Here is a 23,347-nt window from a genome sequence, read left to right as displayed (position 1 = left end):
GCTGCGTGAAGTGGCTTTCAGACCAGATGCGGAAAGCACTGCGCTATGAAACACATTCATTTCAATGGATTGCACTGTGCAAGGGGAGCACATTGTTGACTATATTTTGTGTGCCTGCCATGATCAATCAATCAAAAATCAATCAATATCACTGTGGATATTGTGCTCATGTATACATATACTTTTATATACCACACATGCTCACCATAATACAAAGTCCACCTTAAATAACTCACCGACAGGAGATTTCAATGTAGTATTTTTGTACCTGCTAGTGTGCTGTTTTGGTAACACTGTTTATTTGCTTGTGTTTTTTTAAAATCAGTATAATTTAAGATAATAAGTTAAATTTAAAATCTCATAAATTAATTAAGTTTAAGAATTTATTTAAGAATTTATTTAAGTAAACTTACAAGATCTTTTTATATTATTTAATAAAATAATAAGAAAGTATCACAAAGCATTTTAAGTATTGGTTTTGGACCAAAACATCTACAAGTTTTGTTTTCAGCACAGAATGTTCTCTGCAGTTCACTAAAGCCCAATTTAAACTAATACATTTTCATTTTCAAAAAGCAGAGGTTTTAAAATGCATGGTTATGGCTTCTGTCCACACTACCCCAGAGTTTTTAAGCCCTGAAAATAGACCTTTTTGAGAACGCGGGGAAAAAAATGCTTTTGGAAAATGCTGCTGCTCTGGGTCAGTGTGTATGGGAGAAAATGGAGACATCTGAAAACGGAGGCGTGGCCGCAGACATTGAACTGATTGAGGCTTTTCCCTAAATATTAAGTGCACAAAGTTCAGCCTTGCACCCTTTCATTAAGTTCAGACTTCGCAAGTTTGATATGTAAAACAAACTCCAGAGGACACGTCGGGAGAAAAAAGGAAACAGTGTACTTTATAACGTCATTCACATCACCCTGCAGGCTACATTGTTTCACTATCATTATAGAGCCTACAACATAATTGCCTCCTTTTGTTTTCATTGAAAAATATGGAACATACCCTCTCTTTTGTTAAATATCAGTTTAACAATCAGTAATGGCCATTATAAAAGTATAACAAACAATAACTTAACACAATTAATTAGGAAATTAAGGCAAGCAATCAGTCAATAAGTAGAAAGAATTTATGTGGTTACATTAATTAATACATTAACTTATCTTTGAGCTCAGCTAAAACACGTTACCTGGGAACAAGTAATACTTTCAAAAGACCCAAGAGCTATTAGAGAGTGATAAGATAAATAAATATTACATTTAACAACTACAGTGAAATGAAATCCAGCAGAAGATCCTTGATGAAATGTCCGACGTGCGCTGCTCTCACCTGGGGAGGTGTGCTCAAAGCACTTGCTGACTGCCTGGAGGTCAGATGTGCGCATACGCTGCATCGCATGCCAAAGTGTGTGTTTGGTCATGAGATGTGCGTTTTCTGTGGTGTAGAGTGGACGGAGAACTTTTCAGAAATGCTAGGGTAAACATGAATGTGGACGTGGATCGTTTTCATCCTAAAACGCAGTGTTAAAACTAAAATGTATTAGTGTAAACAGGGCCTTAATTTCCACCGGTGTTACTACTAAAAAAGCTTTATAGGTTCTACATATATCATTATTGTTTGATTATATTCTGATACATACTGTTTGCTTTACTTCGATGCCACATGCAGTGGTGCAACAGTCTGTGCCTGTACTCCTGAAAGCTGCAGATAATCTCATTTCAGTGAACATTGTGCATTTCTTAGGTTTCCCTTCTAGCTAAGCCCTGGTCTTGCCGGTGTGAGGATGCTGAGATAAGACCGCCAGTCCTGTGCTCTGTCTCTCGGGAGGAAACACATGCAGAAGCTCAGCCAACCCTCCAGCTCCAACTCTTAAAAAAATGCTTTTTGTGCTTTCTTTTTCACCCTGCTCAGGAAACACAGTTTCACGGGCATCTCCGAGTGGCGCCTAATTAACAGTGACACGTTGATTGCCGTTTTTTAGACTCCCACGACCCGGCTGATTCGCTCGCTCTGAAATCAATTGCTGTGTTCCTAAACGCTTTTTAAAAGGGGCTCTGCCAAGACAGGGGAAGAAGGAGACGCTTTTAGACGCCCCCTGCCTCCCTGCCATCTTCAAACCTCGGCCTCTGAGAGCGTCTGCGTCTGAGGTCCATCATTTTCACAGCGTATAACTATGATTATTCTATCTAATTGAGAAGATTAGGGTCGTTTTAAGAGCCTCGCATATGCATAAATGTTACAGTCAAGCGTTCCCTGATAAAGATAGCCCTCCCACTTGAACAGTTATCTAACCTCACGGCAGGACGGACCTATTTTAATCTTCAACTTTTAATGTGACATCCATAAAAAGATGCTTAGATAATGACTGCTTGTGTAGTCTCTCCATTAAGCTTGACCTTGCACCCTGCAGAAAGAGTTATTTGTCATTAGCTGCATATTCATTAGCATCACAACATATTAGTAGTGTCTGCACATTGCCTGTTTTTTTTTAATCAGGAAACTCTTTATTCTGTTATTAAACCAATCAGACTGTGCATTGTTACTTTGAAACTCTTGTGAAATTAGGCTTCTGTTGTCTCATCAGTCCTCTGATGGTGAAAGGCTTCACATTGGTTATTATTTATGCTCCTTGGACATGAGGCTGAGTTAGAAAGCAGGCTGAAAATTATGGATGGCAGTCAAACCTTGATCTGGGCCCCGTTTGCGCCTCGAGGCACTTTCAAAATGATTGTAGGTTTGCTGCAAGACTTGAGTGGGAATGCATTTGTTTGAGATTTCTGTTTATAAAAATTTGGAAGTTATATTATAAATATGTCATGTTTAGATTAAATTTGCATTTCCTGAGGGAAATAACCATGGTCGCAAGGCAACAAATGAATAATGAGCTGTAAGCTTTAGGTTTTAGTATTTACTTCTGTGTAACTTCGGTTCTGTCAAGAAAAAAAAATGCTTGTAGAAAAGCATCCATGAATGATGAAATAGAAGCAAGGATGACTAGTTTATTTAACCTGCCTCAGGTCATCCAATATTTGGTCACTTTTTCATTCAACCCATGCTCATTATGGATACATACCCATGCAAACATTTCTGAAGAAAGCAAAATATTTCCCAGAAGGTACGTTTTTTTTTTTTGCAGTTTTTCTTTTCACGAATCTGCCAGAGGCTGCTGTGTATGCTTTTTCAGATCCACCAGGGGCCACTGACTGACTGACTGACTGACTGACTGACTGAACAAATAACCCCACCCACCCCCTTCTATAAACACAATTAATAGTGTTTTTTTAAAAGCGCCATTTGGCCTGCCCATTGCCTAATCTAAACCCAACCAATAGTGTTTTCAGAAGCAATACAGAAAAAAGAAAAGCCTTCATGGCTGCCTGATTTTTACCACATTTTTAGATCTTACCATGTTATTGTCCTGTTATTTACTTGTTTATTTGAATTTTTTTGCTTTTTGTTTTTGTTTTACTTGCTTTCTAAAACCGCACTTCGCCAGACCTGAACCCCACCATTGCCGATGACCCCGTTCTGCATCTCAAATCTTCCAACATACGGGGCGAGCTACTGGGCAAACTGATAACAGCAGAATGGAGGTGAGCGGCCAGCTGGTGGTGTTAAAAAACAACATGGTTATTCATGCTAGAACCATACTAAGTCATGATAAATCATGATAAATCATGCTATTACCAACCACAGACACATGGATCAACTTTATTGCTTTTTACTGGCTTACTTCAGTCTTTAAAGTGCTTACATTGTTGACTGCAGAGATCTTAAACATTCTTTTAGCCAACCTGATACTTTTTCAAACTAAACTAATTCCAACAGGCTTTCTCAAGCAAACACAAAGTTTGTCCTTAAACTTTAACATCTGGTTGATCATTTGGTATCAGAAGTGGCTTATGTGAAAAACAAAGGCATCTGGAATCTCATCGAATTCTTTTCTTACAGACATAAGGACTATATCTGCATAAAGTGTGAAATCTTTACCATTAAAGGAACCAACCACACTTAAAAACAAATGTTCTCTTGTTTTGTAAGAGATCTAATCTTTCTGTCTGACCTCATTATTTTAATTGAATTCCAGCCTCAGTCACTTAAACTCACACATGACGGTAACCACTTGAATGGGCCACTGAAGTGTAAACAAAGAGGTTGCTGTTATTTTAGGAGAAGATTTGTCATCAGGAATAAGTTGGAAATTACCTCAGAAAACCAGTGTGATCAGATTCTGTGTTATTCAGAGGATGGTAATGTGTAAGTTATTTGTCACAGTAGTTTGTGGTTAAAGGTTGGAGCCGTGATCTCATTCTCTTCGGGTGCGCATGAACATTAGCTTTGCAGACATTGTGATTTTTTTTTAAAAAGTTGAAGCCAGAACTCTTAGCTCCCCTGAATTATTAGGCCCTTGTTTATTTTTTCCCCCAATGTCTGTTTAACAGAGAGATTTTTTTCAACACATTTTTAAACATAATAGTTTGTTCTGTAGAATATCGAAAAAATATATAAGGGGCTAATAATTTTGATCCTTAAAATGTTTTTTAAAAAATTAAAAACTGCTTTTATGCTAGCCAAAATAAAACAAATAAGACTTTCTCCAGAAAAAAAAAAATTATTAGACACACCGTGAAAATTGCTCTTTTAAGCATCATTTTGGAAATATTTAAAAAAGACAAAAAATTAGAAGGGGGTTTAAATTACAATGAAATAATTCTGACTTCATCTGTTTATTACTATATGAATAGTACGATGAATTGAATAGCTCTATTTGGGACGAAATCAACTTAAAGAGGAGTGGAAGAAAGTGCAAGTGTAAACAAATAAGATTGAGCAAAGTAATACAATAATGCAATATTATCATTATCATCATTGCCCCCAATTATGATAGATCACAATATCAGTGATATATCACAAGAAAATCATCCACAATACATCACAATCTTTGTAAATGAAGGTGGAAAAATGCATTAAAAAAATTGTAAGATATATTTTATTAACAGCACATATATTTTGTAGAGGGGCGAAGTGGTGGCGCAGAAGGTAGTGCTGTCGCCTCACAGCAAGAAGGTCTCTGGTTCGAGCCCTGGCTGGGTCAGTTAGCATTTCTGTATGGAGTTTGCATGTTCTTCTCGCGTTGCGTGGGTTTCCTCCTGGTGCTCCGGTTTTCACCCTCAAGTCCAAAGACATGCCGTACAGGTGAATTGGGTAAGCTAAATTGTCCATAGTGCATGAGTGTGTATGGTTGTTTACCAGTGATGCCGGAACAAGTTGAATAGTCACCAGTTGATAAGCCCTGGTCTAGACACTCTTATTAGCGACAGATTCTCATCTGTTAGGAAGTAACATTAGTCTCACCCTGTTTGGCAGTCTTTTTTGAACAAATGTTTAATATTTTCCAATAATGCCGATGCTGCCTGCTTTCTCTTCTATCTTTCTTTCTCTTTTTGACCTATAGCCTTACTCAGTATGGATGAGAATGTCGCATCAAAGATTCAAGTGTTACTGGTCGGTGGGTTATGTCACGTGACTCACGTCACATTATGGTGGCTTTGAGGCTCCATGGTATTCAAATTACTGGCTATTCATTCAATCATTCATTTTCTTTTCGTCTTAGTCCCTTTATTAATCAGGTATCGCCACAGCGGAATGAACCACTAACTTATCCAGCATATGACTTACGCAGTGAATGCCCTTCCAGCTGCAACCCATTACTGGAAAACACCCATACACTCCATACACTCTCATTCACGTATATACACTATGGACAATTTAGCTCACCCATCTAACCTGTGCCACCTCGTCGCCCAAATTACTGGCCATAGTTATTTGAAATGACACTTTATTATGAAATAATAGATGTTTCTGGATTATGTAATTACAGTATGTAGCCGGAGGTACACATGACTGTATTTCATTTTTTTAAGCCAACACTGCAGGGTGCTGTGACATCTTTCCTTTTGGCGCTTGCCGGCTGGTGATTAAAAAAAAATCAGCTCTTTGAGAGTTAAACAAAACCAAACATTTACAGAGAATACAAGGTTGTGCCTCATAATAATACACTTGAGTTGAGTCTGTGAAAGAAAGTTTATTTTAACATTCAACTTTATTTACGGTGACCTTACAAAATATTAAATCTGCATCTGTGTCTTTAAAATAGCAGAGTTGGAGGGTTACCTGCATTTATAGTAACACAAATTTTAGATTCCTTGTTTACAAAATGATGGTTTTAAATTAAATATTGATAGTTAATTAAAACTAAATCAAATTGAAATTTTATTAAAACCATATAAATAAGAATCCAATTGTCAATTTGGTCACAATACCCAGCCCTAATATTCAATAGTAAATTTGAATACAGCAGAAGTGTGGATGGCAGGGTGGAAGAGATAAAGAGGGAAAAGAGTAGAAGACAGAAGGCAGAAAGCAGACAGACATTAACAGCTTCAGACACATGTGCTACACTGACTTTGCTGGTTGCTGGGGAAACCGTTTCCCAAGGTCGGACGGAGTAACAAAAAAAGAGGGTGTGAATTTTTACCCCCTTGAAGTTGGCATGAAACGGCACTCAGAAGCGTTTTCTAGCCTTAACTTCTTGAGTTCAGAATGGGGTTCAAAAGATTGACAACTCATTTAATATTAATTTTAGTATTGCAAATTGTGTCATCAGCATAAAACTTGGAGTGCAAAATAAAAAAGAGATGAAGCATACTTGATCTTAGGAATGATTTTACTTTGTGCCAAAGACATAGTGTATAACAATAACAATATATATATAATGTTAACTTAACATTAACGACCACAATTAGCATATTATTAGTTGTGTATTTGCTTAATGAGCACTGCTACACTGTGCACACTAACCCCACTGTATTTTTTGTATAATCAGTTTCTATTCTGTTTTAAGTTACTCAATTAATTTGAAATTAAAATGCTAACCTTTTTAATTCTTTGTTTTTATTGTTGTGATTATTTTTATGATAGTTTTGCATTCTTTATGTAAAGCACTTTGAATTGCTATTGTGGATAAAATGTGCTACAGCATAAATAAACTAGCCTGGCAGTGTCATGTATTGGATAAAATGACAGAGAAAATGGACATAAATTTTCAGTGCAGCTAAACGTCAAGTACAAAAACTTCACATATTAAGCAAATTGGCTTTCAGAATGAGTGCTTATGAAAATGCTAATGTCACAATATTAATCACAGGCAAAGGAGAAAGTAATGACTGAGGAACAGGCAGGTCAGGGTCAGTTAGATGTACAGTGTCAGGTAAGGGTGCTGTAGTTTATTGAAGGGATAATGACAATTCTTTTGGGGGGTGAACAATTTTTTTTATGTTTTCTGAGTTGTGGCTGTTTAGCAGATTTCACAGGCTCACTGATTTACAATATGATTGGTTATTTTAACGTTTTAAAGTTAGTTATTATGAGTATGGAAAATGTCTTTTCCTGCATTTATTCTGCTTCAGCAGTCAGACTGCTGACTGTAAACAACACAACAAACAATGCAATAAATAGTTTTGAAGAAAAATTTGCTGTCATTGAACCTGAGAAAAACTTTGAGAATAATCATAATGATGAAGTCTCCATTCTATACTAATATTTATAATGAAACCATTTTTAACTGCGAGGACATATCTTTATTAGTAAAATTTGGCTGTATTATTTGTGTCCCCTTCAAAAAAATGCTCGAAAGAAATTTTATATTTATTGTTAAATAAATAAATTGTTAACTGTTAAATCAGATTTACGCCCATGCATATATTATGTACTGTATTAGTGTGTATTAAACATATTCACCGCGCTCACCACCAACAACACTTTTTGCATCAATTCTGGTCTGTGGTACATTTACTTTCCGTAAAAACCTGTCTTTGTAAATTTGTTTCAGGACTGGTAAAAGTGTTTTGCATCTTGATAATTTTTTTTCTAAAACATAAATTTTCGTACTTGGAAAAATTCTTTTTCCTAAGTAATTGTGTCTTATGATTGGTAAAAATGTTTTCCAAAATGTAAATTTGTCTTGAGCTTCTTTCACACTTTGTAATGTTGTTTTGCACTTCACGGTGATTGTAGCGACCCCCTTAACAAGAGGTTTCATGTGCTGGTAAAGATTAAAAATGCAGATGAGAGGTTTAAACTGACTGTAGGCTATATGTTTCGTGATGTTTTTGAAGTCAAATAAGGACATGTATGCTGTGTGTAGGTTATCTGTAATTGGTAACATATCGGAGACTTTAAGGGGCTGTATGTGTCCCATTTTTACCCTTTTGGCAGTAGAAACACAAGCCTGATAACGGTGTCCAGTACCAACCCGTACCGAACTGTACCGTACCACTCATGGGAAATGGGCCATTATTGTGTTTTTATCATTCCAATATGACTGTGGACACATTATACCTACACACAGTTCTGTCCAAACAGCTTACAAAAGTTGATTTTCGTCATAGGTGTTAGGGGAGGGCGGTATATCGAGTTCTGGGAATATATCGATTTTATTTCCCAACTCGATGCGGAATTAACCAAAATCTTTCATATCGATATGGTTTGAGGCCACACGTGCGCATTCTGCGCAAAACAGACCACTCCAAGGTAGCACGCGAGTTCCACTTGCACAAATGAGCACAAGCACAAATAAATGATTCCCTCCCTGAGCCATACAAAAGATTTGTTTAAAATAAAGGAATCGTTGACCACACGCGACATGGAGAAAGATGCAGTGCCAGTGTTGTATCGAAATCTGACTCCCCAGACAAATCTGACTGTCCCTCGAGTACACGCACGTCACACAGTGCCTGCAGCTGTCACAGCGGTTAATCATAAACCTTTTATCGATCATTTCTTTCGCAATTGACAGCAAGAATGAACATAGAAGCCTTGTAAAATTGACAAGCAGCACCTGAATGTGTTTAGAAGAATTAAAAATGCCAAAATGGGACGAATTTATACCACATTTGGAAAGTGAAACCACCTCATATTCACTGATTATAAGTTCAGTATTTATTACACGTCGGTGTCTTCTTTACATTTATGTTCTAACACATTTAGTTCTGTGTTCTAGTCTACATTGCATGTTGACTTCAATTCCGATTATATTCTAATCAATGTATTATTTATTATGTCTGTTTAATTGGTTTATTTATTTTAGCCCCTTAACTGGAAGACATGATTTGATTTGTGTGTGTGTGTGTGTGCCTAGTGTACAAACGGTTGGTGATTTAAACGATTATTAAAACTTAAAGAATAAAAAGTTAAATAAAAAACATGCATTTGTCTACCAAAAATTTCTTTTTATATTTTTTTTTATATATTTCTGTTAGCTACTCTTTAACCAAAAATATAAGAAATAATAATAATAATTATACTGATGAAAATAGCAGGGAGGGAAACCCCTCTGTTTGAATTATATTTTGCTGCAAAATCTGTTTAGTAAAGTTTTAATAAAGGCTTTGACTCTAAAGTAACCATTTATAGGAAAATACCGGATATATATTGTATACCCTCATTCCTTTTAAAAATACTGAGATATGATTTTTTTGCCCACATCATTCATTCATTTCATTCATTCATTTTCTTGTCGGCTTAGTCCCTTTATTAATCCTGGGTCGCCACAGCGGAATGAACCGCCAACTTATCCAGCACATTTTTACACAGCGGATGCCCTTCCAGCCACAACCCATCTCTGGGAAACAGCTATACACACTCATTCACACATACACTACTGACAATTTGTCCTACCCAATTCACCTGTACGGCAGGTCTTTGGACTGTGGGAGAAACCGGAGCACCCGGAGGAAACCCACGCGAACGCAGGGAGATCATGCACACTCCACACAGAAATGCCAACTGACCCAGCCGAGGCTTGAACCAGCGACCCTCTTGCTGTGAGGCAACAGCACTACCTCCTGCGCCACTGCGTTGCCTTTTGCCCATATCGCTTAGCCGTAATTGGTGTCCTTTAATAATTATCTGTATTTATTTCATTAGTTAATAAGTGTCTCTCTCGCTCTCTCTCTCTCTCTCTCTCTCTCTCTGTGTGTGTGTGTGTGTGTGTGTGTGTGTGTGTGTGTGTGTGTGTGTGTGTGTGTGTGTGTGTGTGTGTGTGTGTGTGTGTGTGTGTGTGTGTGTGGGGTAAATTAGGTGGCCAGTTTTGGTTAGTGATGTAAATGTTGCGAGGTCTCCACATGAGAAATGAATGATAGCAGTCAGGAAGTTTCAGTCCACTCTTCACATCAATGCAGTAATGGACAAAGCTGTTGCTGGGCCTGAGAAGTATGAATGTTTCAGAACATCACTTTAGAGATGGAAATGTATTAATTTAGGAACAAGAATTATGCATTGCAGTGAAGGACTGAATTGCCATGGCAACCGCTGCCTTATGGAGATTTATCTGTCAGATGATTTCAGAAATGACCACATCAATTCTTTTGAAAAAGGTTCAGCGGTTTCTGTGTCTCTCTCTCTCTCTCTCTCTCTCTCTCTCTCTCTCTCTCATGTTATCTAGTGGCCAGAAGCATTGAAAATTTATTGTGAAGGAAATTCAAGCTCACTGCCAGGTTACACTGGTGTTTGGGTGGATTCCAAGGTGTTGCTCTGTAGTTGCTATGGTGTTCTTAAGGGTTGCTAGGTAGTTGTTTACCAAAAGAGCCTTCTGTTCTCTAAATATGGTCTGGGTGCTCATCTTCTCTCTAAGTTTTTAGTACAGTGAGCTGTTATCTGTAGTTGTGTTGTTCACCATTACTTACACCTTCATAATTATGATTATTGATCGTGAACTTAATTGGCACTCTCAGGTGTCAAGTCTTTGTGCACGAATTGGAGTGAGTAGCAGCATAATGATGACTTTTTATAAAGCAACAATAGAGTCTATTTTAAGATATGGGATCATTGTTTGGTTTGGGAATCTGACAGTAAAAATGAAAACCCAAGTAAATAACCTGATGAGAGTGGCAGGAAAAATCATGGGAATTAAGACACTTGGTTCACTAAAAGACATTTTTGAGTTGTGTACAATCCAACAAGCCAACAAGATTTTGTCTGATTGTTCACATGTGCTGTCTTTGGAATATGAGCTGATGAATTCTGGCAGAAGATATAGGGTCTTGTTGTGCAAGTATAATAGATATAAACATTGTTTTGTTCCTTTTTCAATTAAGTTGATCAACGAGCAAGTAGGGAAGGACGGTCAAAGATTAAGATAACGGGATTGGTTGGCACAACAGAGGGCAGTGGGCGCATTGTATTTAATTTTTTAATTTTTTATTTAAACTACTGATTTTATGGAATCTTAAAATCAGAACCTTTTTTCTAAAACAAATTTCTCCTACGGGAGACAATAAATTTTACCTTGACCTTGACCTTGATGTTACAGGGCTGTAAATGCTTGATTCTGATTGGCTGATGGACGTTCTGCATGCAATTATTTTCAGATGAAAACGCACAGTAGTTTTGGCTTGCATTGCAATTTAAAAAAAAATACATGTACTGGATAAGTTGGCGGTTCATTCCGCTGTGGTGACCCTGATTAATAAAGGGACTAAGCCAAAAAAATGTATAAATGAATAATCAGATGCTTGTGCTCTTGTGCAACGTCATCATCGAAGTTCTGTCCCAAAACTAAAGACCACAAGAACGGAAGACGCATGAAAGTTTCGGATGCGCTCTTGATATCGAGGATGCCTCGATGTAGACTTGAGCACAAAACTCGCTTGAGAAGTCCCAGAAGTTATTGTGGCTAAATAAAGGAGGTGCACTCTCAGAAATAAAGGTACATGAGTTGTCACTGGGGCAGCTTATATACAGCATAACAAAACCGAGGACCATCTGACAGATTGTAGCTCGAAAGCTTTAGGTCCTATTATTTTTACATTGCTTTTGCTTTAGGAGTTTTGAAAAGTTTGTTCAGTAACAGTATGTTGAGGTTGTCAAGCGAACATACAGTAATTACCTCCAGGTTCTATTAGCCTTGAGCTTCTGAGCTCTCTTACTTTCTAATTTCCATTCTGAACATGCAGACAAATTCCTCTAAAAGGATTTCTGTTAACGTCATAATGCAAAAGTGCAGCGCAGTCTGAAGGCTCTGATAAGCAGCAGGGAACAAATGAAGCTGAGGCTGACGAAAGAAGAGCTTTTAGAATGATGTTAGAGGCGCTGCATAAAGTAGGATGTGTTAGGCCTAAGCACATATTCAGAGAACGGGCTGTCCTGAAACAACTTTCTTTTTTTCCCCTTCGCAATCTCTAAGACACTTTGAAATATTACTTGTAGCCAGGCGGCAGCTGTCATAGGGCCCTGGATGTCACTTGGATACTGCTATGGAGCTTTTGCCAGCAGACACATTATAAGGTTTAGTACATGACCAAAACACCACCAGTTATTTAAGGGGACAGCCATTGAGCTTGTGCCTGAAAGTGACTTTGAAGAAGAATTTTTTACAACCACACTAATTGTCATTTCTATCTTCAGTCAGAATTGATGCACTTTCATGTTATCATTAAAGGCACAGTTAACCCAAAAATGTACATCCTGCCAATGTTTACTCATTCTTGATGAATGTTGCAAAACTGTAACCATAGACATCCTTAAAGAGAATATTGTAGGTTAGACATCCCAGTGAGACAATGTGTGTAAGAGTAAAGTAGGAACTATGTTTTCTTTAAAATATACGTTAAAGTTTATTATTAAGCCGTCTGGAGTCGTTTTTTATTTTATTTTTATTTATTTATTTTTTTATTGGGTTTTTCACAACATTAAAACAAGACATCTGAACAACACATTAAAATAAAACAACTCCAGGATAACATACAAAACTTAAAAAAAGAAAAAAAAAGGAAAAAAAAAGAAAAATAGCAACAGTAAGAAAATAAAAAATACAAATGAATAAATAAATAAATAAATTTTTAGTCACTAAAATTTACTTCCGCATCTGAAAAAAAAGTGAAGTGACGTCGGATGAGGGAGTTCGCGCATATACACAGTGAAGACAACTGATCGTGGTGCGCGTTTGGATGCCGAGATAAGATATTCTGAGAGACCCACACAAATGTCAGACCATAGCCATACAATTATAAGCCTGTGGACAGACTAGCAGACAGAACAGCAGTCAGAGAAGTGTAATTCAACTCTATTGTGAGGAGAACAGAGCAGGTTCATGGTGAGACCAGTGTTGGCTTACAGACAGATATGTAAGATAACGAAATCTTATCTGGCAATAGCAAAGCTAGTATTGACCATCTATAAGTAATAATACTTACGAGTAACAGAAACTAATGAGCATTTAACAGAGTTATGCCACATTGACCCTATTTTTTAATAGTAGATAAGTGAATACAAAACACAAAGAACATAGAACGTCTGGAATAATGCAGAAACATGTAAACAAGGTACTTGAAAATCTTTTTATTATGCAAAAGGTTTCCAGAGCTTTTGAATTAAAATAAAAAAACAACATCAAATATTAAAACAATTAAAATAAGTTTTTAAATATGTGTCTTTTTGTCATTTGTTTTTCATTGGGTATAAGATAATCTGCATTGGATCCCATTTAGCCACAATCCATAGGCGGGCTAATAATTCTGACTTCAGCTGTATAAACCACTGGATTTGTATAACAGAAAGTTTGTTGGTTTTAAAACCTTTTTTTCAAATTGTGGTAAACTTTGAAACCAGTTATCGTCACATGCCTAGATAAATGTCAGCGTAATCATGATTCATATTTAGATTTATTAGTTTATTAGTTTACCACTTGCACTCTGATTGCAGTTTTAGCTGTTAAAAACAGCACAGACAGCCATGAAAACAACACAAAATGTGGCTGCATTACATTTTGTTTTAAATCTCAATGGAGATGGCTGAACACCAACATGAATGTTTTCCAGTGTTTTCGGATTATCAGCCTTTTCCTCCCCAGAGTGTGCATGCTCATGGTTGCCAGATTGGCTAGATTAGGTTTTTCACTGTGCAGAAAATGCATCCATTTAAAAGAAAGCCTCTGATTGAGGGATTTAAGCTCTTGACATCTGGCAACCCCAGAAACTAGCAGTGGCTTGTTACCAATAAAGGATAAACCATGTGCCAAACGAAAATGATAATTCAAGAGTATCAGTCTTTAAGACAAAATGGTCAACCAGCCCTATTTAAGACTGTAAATAATATCGAAAGTAACCCTGAAGTTATATGTTAAACATTGCTGCATTCCACTAGCAATATCTTCAGTTTAGTTTTTCACATTTCTACTTTTATTTCCCTGCTGAACTGGCTGGGTGAGGTTTATCAGGGCTAATGTTAACCTGAAAACCACTTTTTTAAATCCTCTTTTCCCACCTGATCACTATTCCAATCCAAAAATCATTGTGTACGTGAGCTGTTTGCCAAACTCGACGCGCACAAGGAGGAGACGCATTCCTGAATTATGACTTATGAAGGCAAGGCATCTTTATTCCAGTCTGTTGTCAGGCTGCCTACAGTTCTGTGTTTCTGAACCAATCGCTATTCAGCTGAGACCAAACAATGCAAGAGCTTCACAGCGCTCTTCAACGCAGCTAGCAAAAGGACGAACCACTCAGAGGATGATTGTGTAAGCCAGTGCGTGTCATTAGGAAAATATCACAATCTGCTCGGTTCGCGTATCCAGATTTTGTGCAGGCTTGTAATGGGAATGCTCAAATTGAACTTGCATTTGTTGAAGCTGTCTAGAGTCGGAGAGGCAGGGGATTATAGGGATAGTTTGCACTGTTCTCAGACCTGGTAACATGTGGATTTTTAGCAGTCAGTATTATAGAACTACTACCACATGATTCTCCAGATATTATTCCATCATTTTTTTGTTCAGAATTTGAGTTTGAAAAAACTGTTTATCCGAGAGGTATTTAGCAAAAGCAAGATTTTGGTAATCCTGGCTGAATTTAACCCTGACTCTGTTGCATGAAAGCTTCACAATTAAGCTGAATTTAGTTACTATGGAGATATATTCTTTGCAGCTAGCCTCCTTCAGAGCAGGTTAACAACCAGACTAAGATTAATATCAATGATTTATTCCATTCACTGTCAATGCTAGAACTAGAAATTGACAGGTTTTCACAGTCACTCCATGTCCTTGGCTAATTACATATATTTTCCAACCATTCATTCATTCATTTTCTTTTTGGCTTAGTCCCTTTATTTATCAGGGCTTGCCACAGCGTAATAAATTGCTTACTTATCCAGCATACGTTTTATGCAACGGATGCCCTTCCAGCTGCAACCCATCAATGGGAAACATCCATACACACTCATTCACACACATACACTATTTAGCTTACCCAATTTACCTATACCACGTTTTTGGATTTGTGGGTGAAACCAGAGCACCTCGAGGAAACCCACGGAAGCATGGGGAGAACATGCAAACTCCACACAGAAATGCCAACTGACCCAGCCAGGGCTCAAAGCAGCGACCTTCTTGCTGTGAGGCAGTTGTGCTACCCACTGCGCCACCATGCTGACCCCCATTTTCCAACCATTAGAAAAAAAAAATGTATTAGAAATAATATTTTTATAATATATCAACTTTTCATATGTGGCTATTTTTGATTTCTCATATAGGGCAAAAATATGTATTATTTAATTATATTACAGATTAAATCAAATCAAATAGATAGTAAAAAACCTACTGTAAATGAAAGCAATTAAAGAGTATACACTACCTGACAAAAGTCTCGTCGCCTATCCACGTTTTAGGAACAGCAAAGAATAACTGGACATCTAGTTTATAATTTGGTATCAGAAGTGACTTATGTAAAAGACAAAGGCCTCTATGCTTATTTTACGAAAATAGCATATGATTATGTTTTTTAATTATCTAATTAGGCCAGAAAGGTCTGACTTTGCTTAGACAGTCTTGCCACTTAACAGAAATAATGTACAGTATAGAATATAAATTCATGCTGCAGTGGAAAAATATTTAAAAAATATAATATTAAAAATTATTGTGTACGACTCCCATGAGCTTGGACGACTGCATCCATACATCTCTGCAATGACTCAAATAACTTATTAATAAAGTCATCTGGAATGTCAAAGAAAGCGTTCTTGTAGGACTCCCAGAGTTCATCAAGATTCTTTAGATTCATCTTCAATGCCTCCTCCCTCATCTTACCCCAGACACACTCAATAATGTTCATGTCTGGTGACTGGGCTGGCCAATCCTGCAGCACCTTGATTTTTTTTTTGCTTTCAGCAGCCTTGATGTTGAGGCTGAAGTATGAGAAGGAGTGCTATCCTGCTAAGGAATTTGCCCCCTCCTGTGGTTTGTAGTGTAATGGGCAGCACAAATGTCTTGATACCCCAAGCTGTTGATGTTGCCATCCACTCTGCAGATTTCTCGTTCACCCCCATACTGAATGTAACCCCAACCATGATTTTTTTTCACCAAACTTGACTGATTTATATTTTTAAATAATACTTTGCAGTGGAGCTACAGGAACCTAAAAACATTTAGACACAAAATTTCCAACCGCAGGTCCTTACTGAGCTCCTTTTTCTTAGCCAGGACTGTCCACAAACTAACAGCAGATAGCTTCTGTTTCCAACCTGCTGAGTTGATCAAGACAGTTGTTCCCAATGAATTAGGGTAGTTAAGATGCTTTAAAACAGCTTGGAATATTGGCCGGTATAAGATTCTGATGGTATGTTAATCTTGGATAAAAATATAATGGTTTCACGGTATCACGGTTTTGTGATTACTGCGTTAAAATCAGTTCTTTTTAAATGTAAAAACTAAAACTTTTTTCCCTTTTGAACACAATTTATTTTATTTTGAGAAATATTTAAAATATTTTGGAGCAGTAAACATGTCAGGCTCAATGATTTAAATGGAACATTGACCTCTGCTGTCTTTGTTTCAAAAACGCAGATTTTATTACAATTTAAAACGGCATCTTTGGTTATCTTTTCTTCTGGAGATACTGTTGTCCTAAAAAAAAAAATGTAAAGAAAAAATTGTACACATACCTTAAGAACTGTATAGCAGAAAATTTTGGCTGTATTAAAACCTTGACTTTTCCAAACCCAGGTATATCTTGAAAACAGTTATCGTCCCATGCCTAAATGATATAGTATATATTGTTGGATTTCCCTTAAATTGTGACAGTGTCCAAAGGGTATGAATAATTTTGGACATGCCACTTTTTTAAGGTAAATAAAAGCTGATAAATATATTTTAAATCAGGGATCGATTGGCCAGAGATCGGTATCGGCCGATAATCACATCTCATAACTTGATTGGTACTTGCTAATTTGGATAACTCATGAACCGATTAAAGGGGTTTGTTTATGAGTTTAAATAGAGTAAGGGCCTGATCACATCGACACACACTTTTTACTTTGAAAGATGCATCTTTTGAATGGTTTACTAATGGCTGCGAGCATCCATTAAACATAAACTTAACCGACATTGTTTTGAAAAGCAATCCAGAAAAAGAAAAGCCCCCTGATTTTTTATTTTTATTTTTTTACATGTTTTCAGATTTTACCACATTCTAACCCTGCTGAAAAATCCAGCTTAAACCAGCCTAGGCTGGTTGGTTGGTTTTAGCTGGTCGACCAGGCTGGTTTTAGAGGGGTTTTGGCCATTTCCAGGCTGGTTTCCAGCCATTTCCAGCCTGGTCTTAGCTGGTCAGGCTGGGAGATGACCAGCTAAAACCAGCCTGACCAACCTAGCCAGGCTGGGAGCCCAGCCAAAACCAGCTATGTCCAGCCTAAACCAGGCTTGTCAAGCTGGTTTTAGCTGGATTTAGCTGGTCATTTTCCAGCCTGACCAGCTAAGACCAGGCTGGAAATGGCTGGAAACCAGCCTGGAAATGGCCAAAACCCCTCTAAAACCAGCCTGGTCGACCAGCTAAAACAAGCCAACCAGCCTAGGCTGGTTTAAGCTGGTTTTTCAGTAGGGAACCCTGTTATTTACTTGTCTATTTTATTTTGTGGCTTTTGCTTTAGTCTTACCTGCTTTTGTGAACCTGCTTTTCTTTGCCAAACTCGAACCCCGTTGTTACGGTCAACTCCTCTCTGCGTCTCAAATCCTCCTGCGTACACTGTGAGTCACTGGACAAACTGGTGGGAAATCCGTCCATACCGAGGTAAGCGGTGAGCTGCTACCCTGAAAAGGAACGCCGTCATACCGCCTGAAGAGTTGATTTAAAAACGAAATGCAGCTATACATACTTCTAGCTACATAATTCACAATCTTCAGAAATATAGGCCTATTTTTTCAGAATGAGTCTATGTTGCAACTTTCCAGGAGTTTGAATAATTTCAGGCTTGACTGTATATCTTTTTTATTTTCAGTAAAATAATTGTCAGATCAATACTTTGATATTTTTGTGTTTTTAATAAAGCCTGCCATCTATTTAGTATCTTTTTATGCAGCTTTTATGCAACACCACCACTCTTACATCGTTAATAAGCATGTTGAAAATCAGTGAAATTAAGTCAAATACACAAAGCATTTGTAGGGAACAAAACACATGATTAATGTAAAATACATCAGTATATGCATGCAGAATTTCTGAATCTGATAATAACTCGTAGTCGAGGTTTGTTTTCGTGCACAGAAATCAGTCACAACAGCACAAACCATACAGACAAACCTCTTTCATAACTGTGTTTCATCAATCTGTCATTGAGAGAGCGAGGGTGTTATTCAGGACGGACGGTCCACAGGGGGCCAGAATGAACCCCCTGCTGCGGCGTTGAACAATCCGTGTTGTTCCATGAAGTCACACAGCGAAAGAGCTTTTATGGCTAATGTTAAGCAAGTTGCGAGATTTTGCATCCGCTGTTATTTTACAGGAGAAAAGCATCTCTGGAGTTCTGTCTCATTAAAACAAGGAAAGCATCTTCCTAGAGGGGATCTTTTTAGTGGTAATCAGACACAAGCGCATCCCAGAGCTCATATCGGCAGGCGAGACTAGAGCACACACACACACACACACACACACACACACACACGTATTTCCTTCTGTTTAATTTGTTCGCTTGATGATTCAAAACTTTGAAATGACATTAAAAGCTGTGTTTAAACAGAGGTTTTGATGATGGAGCTGCACAGGGGGCTGCTGGTGTCAGGATTAAGGCCAGCAGGGGGCACTAAATCAGTGGAGTTTTACTTAATTTCTGCTCTTCTAATCAGGACTGTACCTTTACGACACTGACATGCTAGGATTGCAGATAGGAAGGGATCTGTTGATGTTAAAGGTCTTTTACTTGTGATTATATGGGACGGATTTCTCACATTGTGGAGCTTTATGAAGAAGGATGTCCGTGGGTTTAGATTTATATCTCATCAAACTTATGATTTTCTCCTGCTAGATGATAAAACTGGGCAGAAAACCTCAGTTTATAAATATATTTTAAAAAATACTTTGCATTTTGGGAATGTAAAAAACTGAATCATAAGATTTTACTCGGTAATCAACAGTTTATAACAGTTTTTTTTTCTTTCTTATTTATGGTTGTGAATTGCATTATGGGATGTTGATCTGTGCTCTTTCGACTTTTGATGTTAAAAATTCAACTCTACACAAATGAACAAAGTGACTTTTATTGAGATTTTAGTAGTTTGAAACAATATATGACAAATAAGAAATAATATACAGGGTTCAATGCTAAGGATTTTTTCTACTGGCCTGATCGGGCTAGTGGTTCCGATTTTAACTTGCCCTAGCAAAATTTTCACTGGCCCCACCAAAATGAAAGTTAATAGCTATTTCTTAGCCACATATTTTAAATAATGTGTATATATATGGGGATGTATGGATGTTTTCCAGTACTGGGTTGCAACTGGAAGGGCATCCACTGTGTACAACATATGCTGGAATACTTCCGCTGTGGTGACCCCTGATGAAAAGGACGAAGCAAAATGAATGAATGAATAAATGTTAGAATTTTATTTTATACAATACAATTTTATACAACAAGTATTATTATAAGGAATAAGCATTTTAAAAAAAAAATTGCTAAAATAATTAACAAAAAAGGCAGAATTGATGTATTCATTCCATAATTGTATTATATTAAAATGTTGAAAATGCCATAATTTTGTTCTGTCGTCAAATGCATTGCTTTGCGGTGGGGATTTTAGCACTAGAAAGCTTCATTGTAAAAACCGAGTTTTGTTTTCCTCAAGTCTCCGCAGTGTGGCTTATTAAACACCTTTGATCTGCATGACTTCTTCTGAAAGTGTAAGTGTCAGTATGAAGCACCTGCGCAGTGCTGAGCTCAGCATCTGGCTGCTCTTCATCGGGAGCTGAAGGGTGAAGACAGATGCTAGAGTTATGCACACTATTACAACAGCGCACATTCTGCAGTCATATGTCAAAGCCTGAGCCCACGTCTGACATCAGGGCCAACATCAGTAGATGAAGACGCCATAAAGACAAATGAGTTGTGGAGAAAGCATCTCCTCAGAAGTTACTTTGCCAACTTTTATATTCACTGACACTTTTTTCAGGTTATGGTTTGATAAACTGTTCGTTTAGATTTAAGCTGAGACACTGCCGACTTTTTTTTCCTTTTCTTTTTCATGCACTTTAAATTTTAAAATGTTGGGCCTTTTGGCTTTTTTTCTAAGCTTTTTTTTGGCTGTTGATAACTCCTGACCTACTTTCTGCTGAATCTGAAATTTAACAAACTGAATTTCTGGTTTTGAATTTTAGAATATTGAATTTGATGTTCTGAATTTCTTCATCTTGAAACTGTATTTTTAACTGGATATCTGCAGTCTATGAATTAAAAAAAAATAATAATCTGAAGTTTGAAAATACGTCTATAAAAAAAATCAGCCTTGAAAAATTCAGTTGTTTTAAATGTCAGATGTTCAATATTCAGGTTATGAAATTCTAATTCAAATTAAGAAATTCAAATTCAAAATAAGTCATTCAAATCCGAAACAATTTTTAACGGCATATAAAAATTCAGATTTATTAAATTCATTCATTCATTAATTTTCTTGTCGGCTTAGTCCCTTTATTAATCAGGGGTTGCAACAGCGGAATGAACCGCCAACTTATCCAGCAAGTTTTTACGCAGTGGATGCCCTTCCAGCCGCAACCCATCTCTTGGAAACATCCACACACACATTCACACACACACTCATACACTACGGACAATTTAGCTAACCAATTCACCTGTACCGCATGTCTTCGGACTGTGGGGGAAACCGGAGCACCCGGAGGAAACCCACACGAAGGCAGGGAGAACATGCAAACTCCACACAGAAACGTTAACTGAACCGAGGTTCAAACCAGCGACCCAGCAACCTTCTTGCTGTGAGGCGACAGCTCTACCTACTGCGCCACTGCCTTGCCCATTTATTAAATTACAATTATTAATTGCTAAAATAACATAATTCAAATTCAGGTTGTTTTGGCAAATATATTAGTAAAAAAATATAACCTAATTCATACATTTAAAATTGTATTCTGAAGCTGTCTTTTAAAAACATCCTGCCGTTATTATGATGGTAAATCAGTGGCAAATCTTGAGAGCTTGCAAATCTTAATGTGAGCACTTGTGATAATATTATTTGTATATGTACTGTAGGTTAAAATTTACACTGAATTCCTCAATATGCACAATTGTATATTTTAACTGTTATATATAACCCTTACTTATCACCTAACACAGTCTTTAGCTTATCTAACAGTATTTTCTGTATGGATAATTACTAAAAACGAAGACTAACCCTCGGATTGCTGACTCTAGCCAAAAAACAACTGTGCTGCTCTTTTACTGGTAAGTAAGTTTCTGCAGAATTAATGATATTTAACAAAAAAAATCCTAAAATAGTAAAAAACAAAGTAATAATAATAAAGTATTCATATAAATGATTCCTTTGCACCCATGTTGGCTGTTGGCATTGTTCATTGGTCAGGTGTTGGCCAATAAAACTCCTCGTTACAAGTACAAGTTGAATTCTGCTACAAGAATCTCACGAAATATGTAGCAAATATAACAGCGTGAGAATTTGCACAGATGGAGCCAAATTTGAGAGGTTATGAGTGCTGACTTGTGGTTCTACTGTAGAACTGCAATAAAGTGTTCAAGTAAACTTGACGAACGCCAGTAGATCTGCAACTTCAAATTCAAACTCATAAAGGTTCAAAAGCAAGTAAAGTGTGAGTAAATGATGACAGATTATTTTATTTTATTTTTTTGCGTGAACTGTCCCTTTAAGTAAGATTTGTGTAAAGCAGCTTTAAGAATGCTAATATGTTTGTTTCTTAGCAATATATTTTGATTTGCATGTCCTTAATCCAAATGTATGTGCTGTGGATGATGTATTTGAGGAATAGCAGATGAGACTAGACTTTTTCAGGAGAGAGATGACATTTTCATTACTGCTCTCTTTAATTTATGGAGCCTTGGGTCTAGATGAAGCGAATAGTGACGGGCTTGAGGACTTGCACGAGTCCAGGTGTCTCTCGCTCTGGGTTTTCTCTCTCAGTTTGACCAGGCAAGAAACTAAATTTATTCTAATTAGACTTTTCCTGCTTAAATTCCACATAGTGCAGTCATTTACTTAATAATGGTGTAGTTAGCAGTTTTGTTTCTTTCACTTGTTGCTTGTGGCACATTACAAATTAATTCATTCAATTTTGTTTTCAATAAACTGTAGAAAATATGGTGTCTGACCTTTCTTCAGTGATTGCTTCTCTTTGCTTACCAGCGTGTTTCACTAATGTGTGAAAATGAAAGAGGAACCGTCTCTGCATTCAACAGGTTCCCTTTGTAAAGAGCACTTTATGCACAACAAATCACTTGTGCTTCATTTTTTAGACGCAGGTTAATGCTGCCTTTATATGTATTTTGCTTACAATCATTTAGCTATTTTTCGTCCATTCATTACAAACCATGTTTTTATTTCATTTTTTTTATCATGCTTTGTTTTGTTTAATCTGATATAGTAAAGAAAACTCCTTAATAACTTTATTTAAAGCAATAGTTCAGCCAAAAATGGCAAATGACTCAATATTTTGCAAATCTTTAAAAGATTTTTTACTCTGTTAAACAATAAAGAAGATATTCTGAAGAAAGCTATATATATATATATATATATATATATATATATATATATATATATATATATATATATATATAGAAGTCAATGGTTTTGTGTTTTCAACTTTCTTTAAAATATTTAGTGTTTAACAGAGTAAGGTGGCCATCACACTGAACATGTATTTTGCCTTGATAGGCACCTTTTATGAATGGTCTACTAATGTCTGCGAATGTTTCGCTCTTTGCTTATATAGTACCTCAGATTTTAAGCACCTGCTGCGCCTTGCATTTTTGCCTTTGCACACTATGCGC

The 23,347-nt window shown here is 36.9% G+C and overlaps 2 protein-coding genes and 1 long non-coding RNA gene across 34 annotated transcripts in view; 2 read left to right on the top strand and 1 right to left on the bottom strand.

The window, feature by feature from the left end:
* The window catches only part of vdac2 (voltage-dependent anion channel 2), a 732,443-nt gene that overhangs the window by 532,180 nt on the left and 176,916 nt on the right, over nt 1-23,347 (top strand). The window lies entirely within an intron of this gene.
* Nucleotides 1-23,347, top strand: part of marchf8 (membrane-associated ring finger (C3HC4) 8) — a 259,188-nt gene that overhangs the window by 97,203 nt on the left and 138,638 nt on the right.
* LOC147834177 (uncharacterized) lies at nt 9,543-21,801 on the bottom strand. The gene is made up of 2 exons (XR_015505920.1): nt 18,984-21,801; nt 9,543-9,719 (listed from the first exon to the last, which is right to left on the bottom strand). It is a non-coding gene; the product is annotated as an uncharacterized LOC147834177 (long non-coding RNA).

This window comes from Danio rerio, chromosome 13 (genome assembly GCF_052040795.2).
Source record: "Danio rerio strain M-AB ecotype USA chromosome 13, GRCz13ab, whole genome shotgun sequence".
Taxonomy (NCBI): domain Eukaryota; kingdom Metazoa; phylum Chordata; class Actinopteri; order Cypriniformes; family Danionidae; genus Danio; species Danio rerio.
Note: the sequence above shows the minus strand (reverse complement) of the source record. Positions and strands in the feature narration are given on the sequence as shown.